The following is a 21,674-nucleotide window of genomic DNA, read 5'->3' on the forward strand; positions in this document are numbered from 1 at the left end:
AGCCTGGGCACTGTGCACATACCTTTGTATTCCTGCTTTTCAGTGATAGGGAATCCCATTTCCACTTTGCTTCCCTCCCTCCTCCCTCCAGCCTTCTATTATTATTGTTGTTGTTATTATCATTGTTGTTATTGTTACTATTTTGTTTGGTTGATTTTGAGACAGGTTCTCACCATGTAGCTCTGACTGGGTTGGATCTCGATGTGTAGATCAGGTTGGCCTGGAAATTCACAGAGATCAGCCTGGCTTTGCCTCCTGAGTGCTGGGATCAAAGGTGTGCCAGTGTAGCCAATCAGCAAGCTCTGGGTGATTGGCCAAACTGGCCGGGCAACAAATCCTAGGGCTCCTTCTGTCCCCGCCTCTCCAGTGCTGGGGCTATAGATCTATGCACAGGTGCACATGGCTTTTGTTTTGTTTTTAACTTGGGTGCTTGGGATCTGAACTCAGGTCCTCGTTCTTGTACCACAGGTGCTTTCATAGCTAACCTGTCTTCCCAAATCCCTTCCTCTCAGTTTTTCAGACAGGGTTTTGTTCTGTAGCTCAGGCTGGCCTGGAATTCGTGATCCTCCTGTCTCGGTCTCCTGAGTGAAGGGATGGTAGGTGTGACCTCTACTGCCAGTCTTGTCTTCGGGGTGTGCATTACAGGATGCAGATGTGCAGAACCCGAGTTCTTTCCAGCCCAGAGCTATTTAATTAAGACTGAGAGCAGGAAGTCACTCACACAGAATTAGGAACCCAGGAATATCTCAGGTTTTGGTACTGGTGCCAGACTTGTCCCACCTCCACTGTGTGGGAAGGCCCAGTTATGAAGTTTTTTGTGGGTCAGTGGCATTTATGGAAGCCCATGGTAGAAAAACACATCCCACAGCGGGAAGGGAACCGTCCTGAAAGCCAGCAGCAGGTGAGGCAGAGGACACAGGTGACAAGAGCCTGGTCACAGAACATCCCAGTGACTTTAAATCGGACGGCCTGTCACACCCGCACACCCAGAACGAAGCGGTAGGATTCGGAAGGAGGAGTGGGGCTGCAGAGATGGCGTAGTTAGTCAATGCCATGCTTGCTGCCTGAACCATGAGGGACCGAGTCGTGGCCCTCAGAACCCATGTACAATGCTGGGCACATAGAGCAGGTGAGAGGGATCAGCAGGTTCGGGCCTCTGCCCTGCCAGTTTGGTCTCGGATCTCACATAAAGATGGAAAAAGTTTCGGGTAGGGGAGCCTGGCCAGCAAGGACGCTGAGAAAGGGAGGGAGGCATGCTGCCTGCGGCTCATCCGAGGGTGTCCCGTGGGTCCCTGGGGCCCGACACCTGGCCTCTAGGAGAAAAGCGTGTGTGGGGTGGTCCAGCTTTCAAATGAAGGGGGTGCTGGTGAGAAAAGGCCACAGGGCAGGAGTGGGCATGCTCTCAACTCATGGACTCTCAGCAGACAGAGGGAAAGTGTGCAGGATGAGGTTATGGCTCTACTTAGGCAGGCTGTGTGCAGTGGGGAAAGGTGACCAGTCTGCAGTGAGGATGGATGGTTCCTAGAAGATTTGGGTCTCTAGGAGTTGGGAACTAATAAAGTGTTTTTTCCACATCCTGAAGCCAGACAAAAAGTGATGAAAAAGAAAATCGCTGTGTCTTCCTACCCGGGAATTCCACAGATCATTCTGTGGAAAGAGAATGATGTCAGAGGCCTTGGCATGGAGTGAAGCTTCCTTCACCGGCAGTGCTGGCGAGCAAGGTCGCAAAGGTCTGCTGTGCCCGGGGCAATTGCTCAAAGATGGTCTGCTGCAGTTCGCTGCTGAAAGGGTTCAGTCTTACCCTGCTCAAGGCCGATGAGGTCTGGGGAGGAACGCCTCACTGAGTATCGCGTCCCTGCATTGGGAAGCGATTACTCGTTCTTTTCTGTGTTAGTGTGAGTGTGTGTGTGTGCACTCACGTGTGTGAACGCAGATGTGCTGGTGCCTTGGTGCATGTGTGGAGATCAGAGGACAACCTTGGTGTGGGCCTCACTTTTCAGTTTCTGAGGCAGGTCTTCTTGTTCATTACTATGGACAATACCAGACTAGCTGGCCTGTCAGCTTCCGGGGGAATCTTGTTTCCACTTCCCGTCTCACTGCAGGAGGGCAGGGTTTACAGATGCGTGCTGCTGTGTCTACCTCCTTATGTGTGTTCTGGGGATCCAGACTCAGGTTCTTATGCTAGTGCGGCAAGTGCTTTACCTGCTGAACCTGTTTTTCATTTTGTTTTTGAGGCAGTCTCAGGTAGCCAAGGCTGACCTTGAACTCCTGACTCTTCTGCTACCTCCTCAGAACTGCTTAATGCTTGGTTTTTGTTGGCTTGGTTTGTGGGCTCCTGGGAACTCTGTCCTGTGGACTGTCAGGTTTTCCTCACTTAGTTTCTGCTGGGCTGGGCACAGAACCAGGGCTCTTCAAGCACTTTACCAAATGAGTCCAGTTCCAACCTAGCAGCGTTCTTAAATTTTCAAAATAAAACGAGCCGGGCGGTGGTGGTGCACACCTTTTATCCCAGTACTTGGGAGGCAGAGGCAGGCGGATCTCTGTGAATTCAAGACCAGCTTAGTCTACAGAGTGAGTTCCACAACAGGCTCCAAAGCTACAGAGAAACCCTGTCTCAAAAAAAAAAAAAAAAAAAAAAAAATATATATATATATATATATATATATATATATACACAGAGACACACACACACACATATATAATGAACCCAGTATGAAAATGCCAAAAACATGGAAAAGTTTGGCAAGAAAAATGTTTTTACGTTTTATCATTTTTGTCATTTTCTCCTGTTTTTAAGGCGTGGCTGACTATGGGCTTCATACTGAGCTCTGCCACAGTGACTTTGTCTGTGATCAGAACTCTAGTGTTTTTTTTTTGTTACTGTTGTTGTTTTTAAGTTTTTGAAGATTTCTTTTTAATGTGTTGGAGTTTGCCTGCATGTGTCTGTGCACTCAGTGTGTGCAGTGCCCACAGCGGCCAGAAGAAGGCTTCGGGTTCCCTGGAACTGGATAGCTGTATACCACCCTGTGGGCGCTGGTACTTGAGCCTAGGTCCTCTGCAACCAGGCTCTTGACTGCTGAGCTGTCTCTCCAGCCCTTGAACCCTGCTGGTGTGTTTGAGACTTGAGTGTGTGTATTAGTTACTTATTTCTGTTCATTCACAGAATACTTGGCGAAAGCAACTCAGGGGAGGGAGGGTTTGAATGCAAGGGTACAGTCCGTCGTGGTGGGTGAGACATAGCGGCCGGAGTGTGACTGCTGCTGCTGACATTAGATACACAGGAAGCGGAGGGGGGTGGTGTGCTGGTGCCCGGTTCAGTCCAGGACCTCAGTTCATGGGACAGCGCTGCACAAAATCTCTACCTTCCTCAAGTAACCCTCTCTAGAAACTTCTCTTCAGTTATAGTCCTAGGTGACCCTGTATGCTGTCAAGTTGACAAGGTTAATTAATGGTCAAAGCATAAAGGGCTGAGGTGACATCAAGATACTTTAACCAGCAGCTGTATCCTGAAGTGTCTTGCTTACAGAAGCCCAGGTGCATCACATCCTGGGCTGAAGCAGCCCAGGTGGCCCGGCCAGTGACTACAGCTTTCATGTAGGGCAACCTGTCCCTAGCTTGGTGGCAGCCTGGGCCAGGTTCCATCCAGCCTGAATTTCAGAGGCCCGCTTTTCCTCTTGGCTCTGGGTGGATACGCCATGGAATCACTGTCTTAAAGGCCTGTTGGACACTTGGTGGTGTTTTTGTTCCTGCTTTTCTGCGGTGTCACGCCCTGTCCCTACAGTTCAGTTTGCAGGGCGCCCAGACTCCATTTACAGTGAGTCCATATCCCTTTCCCAGTTCTGCTCCGTCCTGTGCCACGTGGGTCTAACACTTTTCTTCCATAGATTGCACACGCTAATAGAATAGAAAGTCTCCTGTGGTCCCGCTGGGTGGTTTCAGCTTCTTGATGGCTCCGAGCCTCCCAGGTCTGTGGGGAAGTCCTGAAGCTCAGAGGCAGTGCCGGGCAGCACCGTTCTTCACACAGGGTGCTCCAGGAAGCTCTCGTGTTTGGAGTCTCAAAAACCAGGACGAGGGGCGCAGGCTTGCATGTTTGTACAGTCATTTCAAAATTATTCTTGTAACGGCATGGAAAGATTTCCCAGGGTGGAGCGTCCACAGCTGGGAAAACAGTTGTGGCTTTGAAGACATTTTCCCAGGAACTGAGCGCGCATCTCCTGCTGTTCAGAGCACGGACTGCCTGGCCGTGTCTGCCTTTGCTTGCTTAGCTCCAGGAATGGATAATGGCAAGCAAGCTCCGTGGGTGCCCTGTCGGGAGCTCCTAAAAACCCGATGAGGGCTGCTCTCCATTGCCCAGTTGCCATCACAGCATGGCAGGTGCTTGTCTGAGTGGGACTGGGCATCAGGATCACCTGAGAGACACCTGACTGAGTCATGGGCAAGGCGTGGGCATCAGGACCCCTGGAGGCCTCCCGAGGCCACTGACCTCCGTGGTGGATGGGCTGTCTTTCAGTGTTCCCTGGTGACAGGTGCTTGGTCCTAGTCGCTTGCTTCCTTGCTGTGATGAAATCCACCACAAAAGCAGTGTGAGGGACGAGGGCCATTTGGCTTGTGGCTGAGTCTAGCCCATCATGGCAGGGAAGGCATGGGGGAGGAATGTGAGGCAGCTGGTCACATCGCATCCTAGTCAGGAAGCAGAGAAATGAATGCTTTTCTACTTCTTATTCCATCCAGGATGCCAGCCCTTGGGATGGGGCCACTCACATTTGGTGTAGTTCTCCCACCTCAACCCATTCTAGAAGTTTCTCCATAGACATGCTCAGTGTTGAGCGGTGGTGGCAACAATCAGCAGCAGAGGTGGCACTGTCTGTGGTTTCAGCTCATACAGGCCTTGGTGTCAGAACCTACAGTGACGGGGCTTACAGAGCCCTTGGGTCCTAGGTATTGGGACTGTCAGCACAAGGCTTGGCAGCTCTCTGGGACCCCTTCAGCCACTGGGGCCTGAGGTATCTCGTCCTCAGCCCTGTCCAGCATTCATTGTCTTCACCATTGCTCCTCTCTGAAGCTCTTTAGCCTCTTGACATCACTACCATGGTCCTTTCTTTGTGTTGCCAGCCCAGCCCATTCTCCTAAGGATGAAGAAAACACTTCCCCAGCCTAAGGCTATACCACCAAACGCTTTTGGGTATGCCCCAGAGTGAGCCCAGCAGCCTACTTAGATAGCCAGAGAAGGCCACCAGTCATAGTAAACCTTCATACAAAGGGAAGCCTGTTTCCACCAATTCCAGGCTTTCACTGAGCCACCTGGCACGGACACCCCTTCTGCCTGGGTAGAAAAGACTGTCGGGCCATTGGGAGTTCCCTGAAAGCTGGCAGAGGCTGTTTGCAACAGTGGTGGTGCTGGTGGTCATTGTGGTGGTGGCGGTGGTGTCTGATTGGCAGTTCTTCTCTCTAGGGAATCAGGATACCAGGGAAGGGACAACAGTTGTCGAATAACCACCCTAACTAACTTTAAAGAAAAAAATTGAGCTGGGAGATGACTTACTCTGGAAGATACTTGCTATGCAAGCCTGAGGACCTATTTTCAGTCCCTAGCACCCACAAAAAATGCCAGGTATGGTGGTATTTGCCTGGAACCCCAGGACTGGGGAGACAAGACAGGAGAATTCCTGGATGGCGTTCACTGGCCTTCTAGTTATGCTGAATTGGTGAGCTCCAGGTCCAGAGACCCTGTCTCAGAAAAATAAGGGGGAGGGTGATTGAGGAGGAGACCCACAACACACACACATGCACACGCACACACACACATTCTACACTGAAAAGGTACTCACATTGAAGACTACTTATTGACATCAGCAGTAAAGACGTGTGAACCATGTTCAGCTCCCCCCAGGAGAGGCTGGGTCCTCCGCCCCGCCCCCATCTCCTGTGCTGAACAGTACATGTGCGTTTGTTGTTATTAAATTAGGTCAGAAGTGAAAACGTCTGACAGGCTCGCGTCTGGGGAAGACGAGCTTGACCTGGTCCAGGATCCAGCCTGTGCTGTGAACTTGGGACTTGAAGTGTGACTGGAGGGGGGGTTGTGATGACAGCTGTCCCAGAGCAGATGCTCCAAGACTGTGCTCTTTGTTTCTTTTTAATTTATTCAATGTTATTTGTGTGTATGCGTGTGTATGCGTGCACATGCTTGTGTACATGCCACAGCAAACATGATCAGGGGATAACTTGGTTGAGTCAGTTCTCTCCTTCGACCATAACAGGGCCCCAGAGGTCGAACTCAGGTTGTTGGGCTTGTGTGGCAAGCACCTTTACCTGCCAGCCCATCTTGGTGGTCCCCAAAGTGCATTTTGTTGGGTGGTGGCATGTCATTCTGCCACCATGGCACTGATGCTGCTGAGATCTATTTTCCTACAGTCACATTGCCGAATTATGCATGTATGTGTGTGTGTGTGTTTGCGTGTGTGTGCATGTGTGTAGTATCTGTGAGGTGTACACATGCACACCTATGTGTCTGCATATATGTTGTATGTGTGTTTGTGTTGTGTATATGCCTGTGTGTCTCTCTGTGTGTCATGTTGTGTCTGTATCTCTCTCTGTGTGTATACTTTTCCTTTTCTTATTTTTTTTTATTTAATAACTTTTCTTTTTTTTTTTTAAATATTTATTTATTATGTATACAATATTCTGTCTGTGTGTATGCCTGCTGGCCAGAAGAGGGCACCAGACCTCATTACAGATGGTTGTGAGCCACCATGTGGTTGCTGGGAATTGAACTCAGGACCTTTGGAAGAGCAGGCAATGCTCTTAACCTCTGAGCCATATCTCCAGCCCTTAATAACTTTTCTTTCATTTGTTTTACGTACCAAGCAGTTTCCCCTCCTTCTGCCCCTCCCCTCTCTCATCTACCCTCCCACCCCCATCCCTATCTCCTCCATCTCCATTCAGAAAGGGGCAGGCCTCCCATGGGCTTGCACAAAGCATGACCCCTGACAGAAATCCCCCAGGAAGCCAACCCCCTCCCTGGTTTGGGGTGGCCCTTCCTGTACCAGCAGTCAGGCTTGGTTTTTACCACGCCACGTAATCAGTGCACAGATGGTTGCCACATGAAGGTACACTGCTGGCTGAGGTATTTGAAACGTGTGTCCCTTTGGCAGCCACAGAGGCACATGTCCCAGTGACTAGTGATATCAGCACCTCTCTCTCTCCATACCTTTATGAGCACTTGAGAGTGTGTTGAGGGGAGTGTTGAGGCCAAAGGTCAGCACTAGCTGTCGCTCCTCATGTGCTGTCCTTGTTTTTTAGGACAGGGTATCTCATTGGATCTGCCTGTCTCTGCCTTCCCCGTGCTAGACTTACAAGTATGCACTGTCACGTCAAGCCTGTTTTTCAGTTATATAGGTGCTACGGAATGAACTCTGGGCCTCATGCTTGCAAAAGCAAGCACTTGACCCAACTGAGCCATCTCCTGCTCTCTGCATCCTTTTCTGTGGAATGATGTCTCACCCGCCTCTTGTGGCGGAGGACGCAAGTCAGCCAGGCTAGATCTGAGGGTGCCATGTGGGGTGTGGGTGTCATGTGGTGTGTGGGTATGCATGTTGTGTGTGCACGTATGTGTGACATGTGGTGTGTGGGTGTTGTGTGTGTGAACATGTGGAGTGTGGGTGTGCATGTGGTGTGTGGGTGTCGTGTGTGTGCATGTGGAGTGTGGATGTGCATGTGGTGTGTGGATGTGCATGTGGTGTGTGGGTGTCATGTGGTGTGTGGGTGTGCATGTGGCATGTGTGAGTATGTATGCATGTGGTGTGTGGGTGCTGTGTGTGTGTGCATGTGGGGTGTGTGTATACATGTGGGGTATGTGTGTGTGCATGTGGAGTGTTGGTGTGCATGTGGGGTGTGGGCGTGCTTGTGGTGTGTGGGTGCCGTGTGTGTGTGCATGTGGAGTGGGTGTGCATGTGATTTGTTGGTGTGTATGTGATGTATGTGTGTGCATGTGGAGTGTGTGTGGGTGCTCTGTGTGTGTGTGTGTGCATGTGGAGTGTGGGTGTGTGGGTGTGCGTGTAGCATGTGGGTGCCATGCATGTGGAGTGCGGGTGCCATATGGGGTGTGTGCATGTGGGAGTGTGTGTCCCTCCTGGCCCAAGGCCAGCTGCGTCCTGCTGTGCCAGGCTTCTGCCCACTGACATCTAGTCCTGGCCTCATGAGGCAGTTCTGTGTCCTGGCTGCCCCTTGGGTCCTTATGTGGCTGTTTCAGTCCGGGTCCCCTCCAGCGGACGTCGCCAGCATGTCTGAAAGGGAACATGGGTTTGTAATGAGGGACAGAAGCTGGCGGTGTTTCATACATATAAATTGAGTTTTCCTTTCCGTTCATATTTTGTCAGAAATCTAATATGCTGTATTTTCTGCCCTTCCTCAAGACAGACAGCCATCGACACAGTATTGTACTGTTACTTTGTTCAGACATGAGATTGCTGGGTGGAACTTTTTAATTTTTTTTCTTTAATTTAATAGAACCGGGGTTGGGGATATGACTCAGCTGGTAGTGCCCTTGCCCCGAGTTCCCTCCCCAGCACTGCACAAACCAGGCTTGGGTGTGCATGCCTGTTGTCCCAGCACTGGGGAGGTGAAGGCAGGAGGATCAGGAGTTCATGGCCATCCTTGGATAAGTGAGCTTGGGGTTAATTAACATGGTCTTCAAAAGAAAGAGAGAAAGGAACACCCATAGTGGAGCCCATGTATCAAAACTTGAGACTAGCTCTCCTTCAAAAACAGAGGAGGAAACAGAACTTTAAGAATGGATGAAGAAAGTTTGGAATATATACATATTAGAGTACTACTCAACAGTAAAAAACAATGACTTCTTGAATTTTGCATGCAAATGGACAGAAATAGAAAACACTATCCTGAATGAGGTAAGCCAGACCCAAAAAGAGGAACATGGGATGTACTCACTCATATTTGGTTTCTAGCCATAAATAAAAGACATTGAGCCTATAATTCGTGATCCTAGAGAAGCTAAATAAGAAGGTGAACCCAAAGAAAAACATATAGACATCCTCCTGGATATTAACCTTCATCAAGCGATGAAAGGAGACAGAGACAGAGTCCCACATTGGAGCACCAGACTACAACCCCAAGGTCCAAACCAGGAGCAGAAGGAGAGAGAGCACGAGCAAGGAACTCAGGGCCATGAGGGGTGCACCCACATACTGAGACAATGGGGATGTTCTTTCGGGAACTCACCAAGGCCAGCTGGACTGGGTCTGAAAAAGCATGGGATAATACCGGACTCACGAACATAGCGGACAATGAGGACTGCTGAGAAGTCAAGAACAATTGCACTGGGTTTTGATCCTACTGCACGTACTGGCTTTGTGGGAGCCTAGGCTGTTTGGATGTTCACCTTAATAGACCTGGAAGGAGGTGGGAGGTCCTTGGACTCCCCACAGGGCAGGGAACCCTGACTGCTCTTAGGGCTGAAGAGAGAGGGGGAGTTGATTGGGGGAGGGGGAGGGATATGGGAGGCGGTGGCGGGGAAGAGACAGAAATCTTTAATAAATAAATTAATAATAATAAAAAAGACAACAAATTGGGGGAGGTGGTGTCCCTGTCCCCCTGCCCCACAGGATAGCCCTGACTGGAGACCCACCGGCTTTTGCCGGGAGCCTAGCTGCTGTGCATAGTGAGCAGGCGCAGTCCACAGGGCACTCCGCCCGCCTGGGCCAATGCCCGGCTCCACCTGGTAGGTAGCGTTCTCACTTTGGTCAAGTCCAAGGGGCAGAAGGTAGGTTATCTCATGATAATCTAGGGTAGGAAATTCACTGTTGAATTTGTTTTTCAGTTGCTAGTTGTGTTCTCAGCTTGTCCTCACTGTGACAAAGTACTGGAGAGAAACAATTTAAACGGGTGGGGGTAGGTGGGGGGCTGTTTCGTCTCAGGGTTTCAGAGTTTTCAGTCTGGGGTCAGCTGGAATTGTGTAGCAATTTCCTGCAAGTAGAAACATTCTTCAGTGTAGAAGCCAGAGGGCAACCTTGGGTGTCTTCCTCAATTGCTCTCTTCCTTACTATTAAGATTTTATTTTTAGGGCAAGGTGGTGCACGCCTTTAATACCAGCACTTGGGAGGCAGAGGCAGGTGAATCTCTGTGAGTTCAAGGCCAGCCTGGTCTACAAAGTAAGTTCCAGGACAGCCCGAGCTGTAACACAGAGAAACCCTAGCTTGGGGAGGAGGGGATTTTAATTTTAATTTTTAGTTTGGACATGTGTGCGCATACATGTGTCTGCATGTGTGCGCGTGTGCTCACACGTGAGTATAGTGTCTGAGGAGGCTAGACCGATCTCTGGATCTGTGAACTAACCTTGGTTCTTCGGCAATAGCAGTAGATATGCTCATCTTCAGAGCCATCTCACCAGCCCCTCTACATTAATTGATTACTTTGAGACGGAGTCTTTCCCTGAACCTGCAGCTCATGGTTTGGCTAGACTCTTTGGTCAGCAAGCTCCATGGATCTTCCCGTCTCCACTCCCCAGTGCTAGGATTGCATGAACATGCCACCATACTTAGCTGTTTTTATGGCTGCTGGGCATCCCAGCCAGGTGCTCACTCTCACATCTCACCAGACTCAATCAAATGTATTGATTTATTTTTTTGAGAAGCAGAGTCTCTCATTGAACCTTCAGTTCACAGATTCAGGTAGACTGATTGGCCAGTGAGCTAAGAAATCCTCCTGTTTCCACCTTTCCAGCCCTGGGATCACAGGTACATGCCAACACACTGGGTTGTGACATAGGTGCTGGGCATGCCAGCCCAGGCTTCATGTTTCCCTGGCAACAATGGCTTTACTGTCTTGGCCATTTCCCCAGTTCTCTCTTATGTGCTTTTTGTATTGTTTTGTTTTTAACTTCTTAACATTTGTTTTATTTTATTGTATATTATTATTGTTATTATTATTATTATCATTATTTGGTTTTTGAGACAGGGTTTGTCTGCGTAGCTCTGGCTGTCCTGGAACTTACTCTGTAGGCCAGACTGGCCTCGAACTCACAAAGATCTTCCTGCCTCTGCCTCTTGAGTGCTGGGATTAAAGATATACCACTACCGCCTGGCTTTGTTTTATTTTTACATTTATTCTCCCATTACAGTACATCCCGACCATAGCTGCCCCTCTCTCTCCTCCTCACAGTCCCTTCCCCACCTCCCCCTCCCCCAGATCTACTGCTCCTCTGTTTGCTTTCAGAAAAGAGCAGGCCTTTCAGTGATAGCAAACACAGCATGAAAAGATGCAATAACACTAGGCGCAAACCCTCATAGTCTTATGGGTTTTGAAGGGGGAGTTGTCTGCCCAGAGTAGAGGGGAAGCAGGAAGCCCGATGTTTGTTGGCATTGGGGACAGGCTGCTGGGAGCTTGGCAGGAGGCTTCAGTTCTGTGGTACTGTGATGATAGTGTCACCTTAGGGATAGCAGCACAGGACGCTGAAGGAAGTCTGTGGACCCACACTCCTTCAAGGCTGTGCAGCATGAGCGATGCTGAGGCTGGCGTGGGAGCTAGTTAGGTAACTCAGAATGGAGCATGACCTCTTCTTCCCTCCTCCTCTCCACAAGCCCCCTCACTTTCTCCCTCCTCAAGCCACTGCTTCTTTCCCCAGCTACTTTCAGGTAAGAGAGAGCTGCTGTCGTCTCTCCCATAAAGGTTCCAGATCTGTCCGATGTTACTGGAATCACGCGTCTTCCTTCAGAAGGCAGAGAGGTATGGAAAGTGGACCGTGCTTTGAAATTCCTTTGGTTTTACTGAAGAAGTTAGACCCTGGTGTGTGGGCAGGGACAGTGGTGTAAGGTGGGGGCCTCAGCTCTGAGCTCAGCGTCAGTTCGAGCATAGCCATTGAGTTGGTGCTGGAGCAGAAATGACACAGGTAGACCAGCTATCCCCACCCCTCACTTTAAAATACCCCCTTTTGTGAACCCAGACTAGCCAAGGACAGAGCTGCCTTTGACCAGGGCCATCCCATGCATTGCCTCTGGGGAGGGCATGTAAACAGCAGAGCTTGGCTTCGATTGTATGTGAACGTCTATTAAGCTGCTTTCTAAATCTGAGACTTGCTGCTGTTGTATGCAGCTCCAGGTCATTCATTCTCATCTGCTGTTCTGTTCCTTTTGAGTCAGTAGATAGCTGGCCATTACTCTTATTGTGTGTGTCCTGCCACGTGGGCTCACAGGTTTCTGCCTGGAATGTTTCCTTGTGGGGTCACAGAGTCCTATTGCTGTGACTCCTTCCTCTGCTAGATTAGCCAGGGGAGTGACCCAGCACTGCAGCACATCAAGTCACTGCAGGGTTTCCACTTGACTCAGTGGCCATCAAAGGGTCCTCCTTGCCACCTTTAAAAGGAAATGCAAAGGGAGAGCAGAAAGGGTCAGGGGACAAACTAGTAGAGAAGTCCCATTCTGCTAGAAACTCCAGGTGGCCAGATGCAGCCCATACCGGGGGTGGGGAGGTGGGGGGGGTAGGGGGGGATCTCAGAGACTGTGCTGGCAGGATGGGGCTGGCAGGAGCTATTGTGGGAGGAGCTCACACCACTCTACTGTTCCCAAAACTGGGGTTGTGTGAGTTCACGTTGCTGTAGCAGCAGAGTGCAGGATGTGCCGTTGCCTTGACAACGGCTCTGAGGTTGGCCAGGCTCTTTAACCGTCCCCTATGTGTGAATAGCACTTCATCATGGGCCTGCATGTCTGTATGTATGTGTTTTTTTGTGTGTGTGTTCCTGAGTGCATGTGTATAGGTTTGTGCCTGTGTGTGCCCACGCCAAACAAATGTCTCTGTGTACCGATATGTGTCTGCCTGTGCATGTACGTGCATGTGCATGCACACATGTTGTTAGAGGGCTGGAGGGTGGTAGTGGGACCCTGCTTACACCTGTACTTGGGTCGACAGCTCTGGACATGTGGTGTGAACACCCCCACCCCTTCTTCGCCGCTTCTAGCTTGCTTTTGGAAATCCACCTGGATTTATACGTCCACCTGGGTTCTGTGCCTTTAAGGAGTTTGTGTGCATGCTGCCCACCTGATGATGGGGGTGTCTGCCTTTTTAGAGGCTACCATGCTTGAACCAAGGGTACTTCCTGGCTAGTTACATCCTGGAGAGGTGTTTTCATGAGACAAAGTCTCAGACTGGTGGTTGTGGATTCAGCCAGCTTTAGCCACTGCTGGCATGGGAGGGAGGCAGCCTCCATTCCTCTCTCCATTTCGGAAGGTTGCTGTTTCTGTGTTAGCAAGGGATGCTGGGTTCCTGAAGCCGGGACATCCTGTGCACACAGTGCCCATTGCTTTCCTTTGACATCACTTCCCTGGGGTAGCCTGACATACCCTTGGGGACCACAGCCATAGCTTCTGTTCCTGTTGCTGTTGGAAGGAGCTGCTGGAGCCTGGAGGACAAGGCGCCTGTGCACCCTTTGAGTGGGTGCCCCCTGAAGTGGCTTCATGCAGGCTCTGGGCTGGGATTGTGCTAACACATGTCACCACACACTGTCAAGATGCTAAGACTGTGGGGGGAGGAGGGGAGACAGATCCCGTGTGGGAGGTCAGGGAGGAGGCCCAGGCTGTGGGAGAGAGAGGAGGAGGAGGATCTGGGCTTTGCTTGCCACTTTATTGTGCCTTCTCTCTTGAGACACATTAGTTCTCAGTGGAGCCAGCTCCCCGGGCATACAGCTGGGACCGTTCCAGAACCCACAGCTGATTTCTTGTGATAAGTTTCAGGTTGATCCCACCCCAGGGTAGGACACAGATAGGTTTGGGTGCCTTTTTTGTTCGTGTTCCTGTGACATTCAAGTGGGCCCCCACCCACTGCACAATGGCAGCAGGCAGATTAGCCCAGCGGATGACGTCTTCCTGCTACGACCAGGTCGGACGTGTGAGAATACTGAGCTGCAGTGTGTGGATGAGCATCCCGCCACTCTGTGCGTGCGTGTGTGTGTGCGCTCACGCGCGCGCGTGTGTGTGTGTATGCCCGCCCGCCCGCGTGTGTGTGTGCCCGCCCGCGTGCGTGCGTGTGTGTGTGTGTGTGTGCATCTTGAACAGACCTAGAAGCTGGGAGAGGGAGCCTGTGGTAGGCCTTTAGGCTTCTGCTGCTCTGAGCAAGTTGCCCGGCTGCCCAGCAGTTCCGGTGGTAGGGAGTGGGGGGCGGTGCAGGTCCAGCTCTGCTGAGCCTTTTGCCCTCGTTTCTCAGCACTCCTGAACCTTCTGCCCAGGACTCATTCTCAGAGGACATGCCAACCACGGGCCTGAAGCTCTCTCCTCTAGGCTATCAATCTGTGCCCATGATCAAGATGCAGTAGAAACATGTCTTCCCAGAGTGAGGGAGGCTTGGGGTGTGGTGCAGTTTCCATGATGCCTGCCTCTTTTCCTCATCGTTTTTGTCTCACTTTTCCAGTGCTTGCTTACAAGTGCAGGCAGGCCACCATTCCTGGCTTCTTAAGTGGGTGGTAGGGATTGAACTCAGGACTTTGAGCTGAGCCATCTCCCCAGCCCCTAAGACCTTGGTTTTGTTTGTTTGTTTGTTTGTTTTTGAGATAGCTCTTGCAGTGTAACCCAGATTGACCTCAAACTTGCAGTCCTCCTGCTTCATCCTCCCATGTGGCACCACTCCTGGCCTGCTTGGTGCAGAAGAAGGCTGAAGCCAGAGAGCACAAGTGTCTGCCCTTCTCTGGTCTGAGAGGAAAAGCTAGTATTCCCGTGTGTGTGGTTTGTTCCATTTCCTCTTGTTTTTGGCCGTTCCCAGGGGTGCTGATCGCTGCTCTCAGTGGTCGATTGATGCATGTCTTCCCGCTCAGTGTTCTGAGTGTATTGTCCCCGTGGAAGTGTCAGCCTTGCTGAGTAGGTGATGAGACTGCTGTTTCCTTGATACTGCTGTTACCAGAGCAGTGGCTGGGCTGTCAGCCCTGGGCTGCTGGGTTGACTGAGCCAATGTACTCAGGTGTAGGGGCTCCCTGTGGACTCTGCCCCTCCCCCAGCCCCAGGACAGAGAACTGGCCTTCACCTCTGTGAGTGAAGCCAAGAATGGCTGCCCACGTTCCGCCTTAATTTCGTTGAGGCTCTTTCCCCCTGTTTTTAATTGAAAAGCCTATGGAAAGGCACCCCAGATAATTAGTTTCCCACTGTGAAAGAGAAAATAAAGCTGGAATTACCAGGCAGTAAGTGAGAAGAGAAAACTTTAATTAGGAGCTTCCCAGTAAATGCTGGAGGATGCTTCGAGGATTCCAGATGGCTTAAAACTGTGTAACTGCTAATGGCAAGTGCCGGCAGTGTGGGGTGCCTCCCCTCCGTGGGGAGGAGTAGCAGGGCTGGGCAGAGAGTGGGGTGCCTCCCCTCCATGGGGAAGGAGTAGCGGGGCCGGGCAGAGAGTGGGGTGGCTCCTCGGAGGACGGATCCACGAAGGAGAGTTCAGCCTAGAGCCACGCACTGACCAAGGTGTCACCTCCCTTCTCATCCTGTCCAGTCCCTGCCCCCCTGCCACTCCCCCCCCCCCAGTCCTGGGTAAGACATGTGCATGATGCTTGGCTTTTTACGTGGATGCTGTGATTTGAACTCAGACCTCGCGTTTGGGCGGCAGCATTTTTATCCACCGAGCCTTCTCCCCAGCGCTAATTTGAATATCTCGATGAGCGCTGAGGCTGCGGCCAGTGGTCACATCACACAGCACACTTGGCGGGCTTGGGAGACTGGGCGTTGGGACACAACCCTAAACCTCTTCCAATAATAGCTTTTGCACATTCTGGGTCTCACGTGGCCCAGGCTGGGCTTGGATGCCTGACCTTCCCCCTCACCTCCCCTGGCTGGATTACAGGTGTGCAGCGCTGTGTCTGGTGCACCTTTCCCTGGCTGTCTAGTCCACCCCACGGGATTTCCATGGCTCCTTTGTAAATGTTGGGGTTTTTGTTTGTTGGTTTTGTTTTCTTTGGCTGGGGATTATCTAGTGCATTCCATACCCATTTTCCCTTGAACTTGGAACAGTCGCTCAGCCCTTGTCTCTTGTATCTCTGACATTTGTGCTGTGCGCTGGCTCCTTGTCACCACTTCGGTTGTTTCTGATGTTTGCCCCTCTGTGTGTTTAGCCTCCCTCCTCCTGGTGAATACAGTGTAACATGTGGGAGGCGCTGTCCAGTCTGCTCTGTGGGAGCTCCCTGCTCTAATAAGATGGGCTTTGCGGTGTCTCACTCTGTTGCTGCAATGAAACACCATGACCAAGGCAAGTTGGGGAGGACAGGGCTTATTAGGCCCACACTTCAGCACTGCTGTTCATCCCTGAAGGAAGTCAGGACAGCAACTCAAACAGGACAGGAACCTGGAGGCAGGAGCTGATGCCTAGTTCGTGGAAGGGTGCTGCTTACTGGCTTGCTTCCCATGGTTTACTTGGCCAGCTTTCTTATAAAACTCAGGATCACCAGCCCAGGGGATGACACCACCTCCTCCATTGATCACTAAATGAGAAAATGCCTTACAGCTGGATCTCAAAGACATTTCCTTAACTGAGGCTCCTTCCTCTGATGACTCCAGTTTGTGTCAAGTTGACACACAAAACCAGCCAGTACACTTACCAAGGGCCCATGGTTGATAGATTGGGGGTTTATGACCACATGAGTGAACCCTTGGGGAAGGCCACTGAGGGGCTAGTCTGATTCCAGGTCCCCTCTCTGCCAGCCAGCTCTTCCCATAGGCTAGAACCCTGCCTCCTAGTGCCCGTGATCAGGTTCATTACTTGGCTTCTTATTACATTGCATTTATTATGTAAGTTATATTTATGCGGTAATTGCTGGGATGGAGTCATGGTTGCCTTTTAATAGTCTGTAACTGTTTGTAACCGTTGACTCCTCTAAATTATCATGATGCTCAAATCATCCCAGTTTGGCCCATGGGCTGGCCCTTAGGCCATCTCCCTGTCCTGGATGTGACCCTGTCCTCTCAAAGCCTTTCTCACTGACAACCACACATTCCGTGTGCTCCCACCTGAACCCACCAGGTCCCTAAGGGGCCTGGCTGCTGCCACCCTCTTTTGGTCCTAGACTCTGAGCAAATGGAACCCAGTGTGCTCAGTTGGACACAGAATAGCTGAGTGGTTTGGGGGTTCATCCCTACTACTGCAGGAGATAGTCTCCTGAGGTTTGTTTGGAGTCTGTTCCCCGCCCCCTAGTTAAGGCTAAAGGGATTTATTTGTATGTATGTATGTGTGTGTGTGTGCGCACACATGTGTGCATTTGTCTTGTGTGTGTGTGAGCACATGCCGCAGTGCACATATGGAGGCCAGAGGAACAGCTTTTTAGGAGGTGACTCATTCCATCTTGTGAATTTTGGGGAAATGAACTCAGGTTATCGGGCTTAGAGGATAAGTACCTTTACCCGCTGAACTATCTCTCCAGCCTGAGAGATTTGTTTCTAAAAGAAAAATCCTTGAATTTGAAATTCTGCTCCATGCACCGAATTCATTTTTATCTCCCAGCTAAGTTTAGTGCAAAGTATAGCAGTGTTAGCGGTGAATTTTGCGAGGGAGATCTGTGGTGTCCTCTCTGAGGATGGCTTAAAGGGACAAGGGCAGGTTGTTTTCTGCTGTGATTGGGTAAGGAGCCCTAAGGCAGTCCAACAGTAATCTCCAGAAGATGATTTTATCCTGAGTACTTCCCAGAATTAAAAGTTCAAGTACTGTATGTGGCTCTGTAATAATTAGAATTTGCAATGAAAATACTGAACCAAGTGGGGGTTTTGTTTCCTTGACAGACACTCTCACTATGTAGCCCAGGCTGGCCTCAAATTTGTGATCCTCCTGCCTCCACTTTTCAGGTGCTGAGATAACACGCACACACCACAGTGCCCAATTTATGGCTTGCGTGGATTTAACCCAGGGTCTCATGGTGCTAGACAGCACTCAGTCAGCTGAGCTGTGTCCCAGCCTAAAAGTTAGATGCTTTATTTTGGTTTTAAATTTGTTTTATTTTATGTGCATGAGTGCTTTGCCTGCATGCCACTAGTTCCTGCGAGGCCAGAAGAGGGCATCGGCTCTCCTGGACCTGGAGTTAGGGGTGGTTGTGAGCTGCCATGTGGTTGCTGGGAACCAAATCTGGGTCCTCTGCAAGAACAGCATATACTCAAAACAGCCCCAGCCCTGGACACTTTTAAGTTTGAGTACACGAGAAGCCATTCAGAGCCAGAACCATTCTGACCATACTGGGCCATTCTCACATGAAAAACAAGATGGCTGTACAGCTACAGGGTCTCACCGCCAAGCCGACAGCCTGAGCTTGATCCTCAGGACCCACTCGGTGGAAGGTGAGAACCAACTCTGAAAAGTTATTCTCTGATCTATACACACAATGTGCACGCACACATACACACACACACACGTACACACGATGTAAAAAAAGTATTAGTGAGGCTGGAGAGAATCTGAGTTTTGATCTCCACAACCCAGGCATGGCAGTGTGTGCCTGTGAATCCCCACGCTGGCTCTGTGTGTGTGCACGTGTGTATGTGTACACATGTGTGTGTGGGGAGATCCCTGGGGTCACTGGCCAGACAGTAAGTTTCAGGCCCAGTGAGAGACCCTGTCTCAAAAACTAAGGATTTTTAGTATCAAATGCTATAGGGGAAGACACCCTAAGTTGACCTCTGACCTCCATATGTGTGCACACAGACGAGTGCAGCTCCCCACCCCATCCTCCATCCCCCTGCATACACCATACACACGCATACACAAATTTTTAGAAAGTATTAATGAATCAAAGACACTCAGGACTGAATTTTACACGTCTGTGAAGGAGCGGTGGAGAGGCTGCTCCTGGGGTTGCTTGTGGTGCACGTTCAGGACCGCAGCACAAGAGCCGCCACACAGAGCCACTGCCTGTGCCTTTTGGGGAAAAGAACCCCAAAAGACAAGAATTCTGTCAGGCTTGCCGATTATCCCTTAGGTGTTTTCAAATGCTTGCCTCTCCTGGGCAGCCAGGTGGCTGGCCTCCTCTGTCCCACCGAAGCAGGGAGGAGATAATTGTACCTTAGGTCTTGTTTGCCGGGGCCCGGAAGGGCGGGTGGGCTGGAGTGCAGGGGAGAACTCATTATTGAACTCTGAGGTGATGGAATGGTTTCCAGTGCTAAACAGGTTTTCCGTGCCCATAGTGGCTGTCTCTGCTCTTCCTAGGGTCAGAACTTCATTTGTGTGCGGGAGTGAACCAGGCTACCAGGAAACAGCAGTGCAATTAAAACGCCTTGATTTTATCTTGTGGTGTTCCTGCCAAGAATAATTGTGTTAGCCTCAGCTCAGCTCCCGGACACACTCTTGAGGGGGGTCAGATGGGCTGTACAGGCTCCTGCAGAGCCGGCCACTTCTGCCCTGTCCTGTCCCCCTAAGTCTTGCCTTCTGTCTTGACTTACCCTTCTAGCCAGCACCCTGCCCTGGGATTTGGGGATATACATGTATCGTCCACCCCGCCCATCCATAGAGCCGTTCTGCCTTATGTTTGCAGATGGAGAAATGTGCTTGGAGGCCTAGAGGAGGCAGGAGCTGTGTTCCCACCCTGTCCCTGTCTGGCTCCAGCCTGCCACAACTTAGCTTGTGGAAGACTCTGGTCAGGAGCCTCAGCTAGGAGGTGGCATTACCTCAAGGGGCTACAGTTGTGTACAACAAGGAATGGGACTGTCCTGTGTAGCCTCAGAGCTGCAGTGGTCCCAATGGACCGCTTTGCTGCTGCCCAGAGGACTGGAGAGGGTGCTGCTTGCCCAAGGGTGGCTTGCTGTTAAGAAGGAGTTCTGTCTCTTGAGAAGTGTTCTGGGACTTTGGGCAGGTGCAGGTCGAACCATCAGCTCCAGGAGTGTAGCCTTCAAGAGGAAAAGGCGACCCTGGCTGCCCTCTGGGTACCCTGGCTTTCTGTTCGCCCATGCTCTTCCCTGTCCAGGCTGCAGAGCTGCCGGTGCTGGAAAAAAGGCAGAGTGGGCGTTGGAGGCCGAGATCCATTCCTGCCCCATCCGTCGTTGTCCATGGTTTTGAGTGTTCACAAACTGTAGACATCCCGTGTTTTCTCTCTGTACTATGGATGGGGTGGGGTGGGGGGCTCGGGGCTGTTATCCTGTCTGATGCCTGGGCTGCCTCCCTAACCAGAGTGGAAAGTCTTGGCATATTTGGGGCATCTGCATCACACTGGCCCAAGGACAGCCATCAGACACCTCTCCTGTAGGCAAATTTGAAGAGTTGAGGCCCTGCCTGACTTTTTCTGTGACTTGGAATGGAGGATCTTTTCCTGCCGCCATTGTGAGATCAAAGGAGCAGCTTGAATCAGGTATTTGCAATGATGCCACCTCTCAGGGTTTGTGGGCACACTTCTCAACCTCCACTGTCAGCCTGCCCTGCTGTGCGCCAGTCATAGGGGCACCACGAGGACTGGTCACATCACTTGGGGCTCAGTGCCTTAGGATTTACCCTTCTTGATTATGCAAGGGCTGTATGAACGGTGCACACCTTTGTAGGGCAGAGGGCTGGGGTGGAGGGAAGGGCTTCTTCTGTCTGAGTTGTGGGCTCAACAAGGCGGAGCCACACCCCAGCCCCTTTCCCTGCCCACTTCCCATGGTGGGTCTTCACCCTTCACCGATTACTTTATGGATACCATTCTGGAGGAAGAGTCCTGTGTGCTGCCCAGGTAGAAAGCCAGCTCTGCGAGGGACAAATCCTCTTATTCTTGAAGACTTGTACTCAGGATCACTAAAGCAGGGGATGCAGGTGCTCCCGGCCGGCAGCCATGCCAGCCCACATGGAACACTGTGACAGAGGGAATCTGCCCTGTGTGGTTTGGCTGGCTCCTTGGCCCTGCCAAGTCCACGAAGCCTCCTGTTCTCTTTCTGAATAGTGTTCTTTTTGCTTTTCTTGTTGTTTTGGTTTTTGATTTTTGTTTTTTTGAGATAGGGTTTCTCTGTGTAACAGTCCTGGCTGTCCTGGAACTTGCTTGATAGACCAAGCTGGCCTCAAGCTCTAGATCCACCTGCCTCTGCCTCCAGAGTGCTGGGATTAAAGGCATGTGTCCCCATTACCCAGCTAGATATTGTACTAAAATATCTGGAAAGATATTTAAATATTTTTAATATTTAACATAATAACTTAAATATTACATACTTTTTCACTTACGCTTATCTTTAAATACACTGTGTTATCATCAGAATAAAAGGGCGGGACCATAGTTTGGATGGAAAAGAGCATATTCTTTAGAGACAAGGTGAGTCGTTTTTGTCACCTACATGTTGCCATGTCTGTGCCCCTAGGGCTTTACCCAACTCCTACATGCGTCCAGAGACCCCCAGGGTCCTCATTTAGAGCAGTCTTAACTCAGGTGGGTGGTCAGGTAGTGGAGATGGAGCATGAAGCTGTCTGTCCTGTAATACATGACCAGGGGCCCTCCCTTCTGGCTCCAGGCATGCTCTGTGACTCCCAGCGATAGGCATGTCTCCCAGTCCAGAGTCTCCTAGGAACAGATGGCTGTACTGTGCAGTCCCCTAAGTGAGGCAAAGTGTGATTGTCAACATAAGTAACGCCCAGGTGCTACCTAACATGTGATCATGCCATCTCAGAAGTGCCAGGGATAGCCTGTTGATGCACAGGAGGCACTCAGAGTGGCACACAGGTGTGTGAAGCTGTGGGCATAGCTTCCTTTGCAAGGAAGTAGC

The 21,674-nt window shown here is 50.8% G+C and overlaps 1 protein-coding gene across 2 annotated transcripts in view; it reads left to right on the forward strand.

Moving 5' to 3' along the window:
- The window catches only part of C3H7orf50 (chromosome 3 C7orf50 homolog), a 100,227-nt gene that overhangs the window by 10,682 nt on the left and 67,871 nt on the right, over positions 1 to 21,674 (forward strand). The window lies entirely within an intron of this gene.

The sequence above is a fragment of the Chionomys nivalis genome, chromosome 3, assembly GCF_950005125.1.
Source record: "Chionomys nivalis chromosome 3, mChiNiv1.1, whole genome shotgun sequence".
NCBI classification, from domain to species: domain Eukaryota; kingdom Metazoa; phylum Chordata; class Mammalia; order Rodentia; family Cricetidae; genus Chionomys; species Chionomys nivalis.